Below are 842 nucleotides of genomic sequence, written 5' to 3'. Positions count from 1 at the left end.
TATACTTCGGATCTTCATTTTATAATCAGTAAACGGTATTAAGAAATTTGTTGGGGCTGCTCTAGATGGATGTTTGGCAGCATCATCCGCAATTTCATTTCCTGGTATTCCAGTATGACCAGGTATCCAGCAGAAAATAACTTTTTGTTGGCACTCTCTCAGACGTATCAACTCTGTTCTAATGAGCTTTAATAGAGGGTGAGTAGACGGGGAATTGTTTTGCAAGGCTGATAAGGAACTCTGCGAGTCTGTGTAAATTAAGCTCTTTTGAATTGACATATGGAAAATACTTTCTATAGCAAGCTTTATGGCATATAATTCAGTTGTGTAGCTACTGCACTCTGTTGGGAGAGATAGAGAAATGGTAGCATCTGGGAGTACTACTGCTGCGCCTGATCCACTCTCAGACTTCGATCCATCTGTATAAATTTTAGCGAGTCAGGATAACGTTGAGTATGCGCTATGTGTAGCTGCTGGATATTAATATCTGATAGAGAGTGTTTACCCCACTGGTAGAAATAATTGTCACAAGATGGTGTGATGACAGACCATGGAGGTTCAGGATCTATAGGATCTCGTAAAATTTTATTGAAGTGTACATCCCAATCTTCTGCTAGCTGTTTTAACCTAATACCAGCAGGCCGAACTGTCTGTGGTTTGTTTCTGTATAAGGTCATAAACTGTGGATTGTAGAGTATTGGCCAATTAGGATGGGTCATCTGGCTTTGGATCTTGGTTGCATAATTCAGCAGCAGCATCTTTCTCCTGATATTTAGGGGAGGTTCATGAGCTTCAACATACAAGCTTTGCACTGGAGATGTTCTGAACGCACCTAGTGCTGT

This window comes from Mastigoproctus giganteus, chromosome 8 (genome assembly GCF_048544385.1).
Source record: "Mastigoproctus giganteus isolate SK-2022 chromosome 8, ASM4854438v1, whole genome shotgun sequence".
Lineage (NCBI taxonomy): Eukaryota > Metazoa > Arthropoda > Arachnida > Uropygi > Thelyphonidae > Mastigoproctus > Mastigoproctus giganteus.
The sequence above is the reverse complement of the archived record's forward strand: the minus strand, read 5'-3'. Positions refer to the sequence as shown.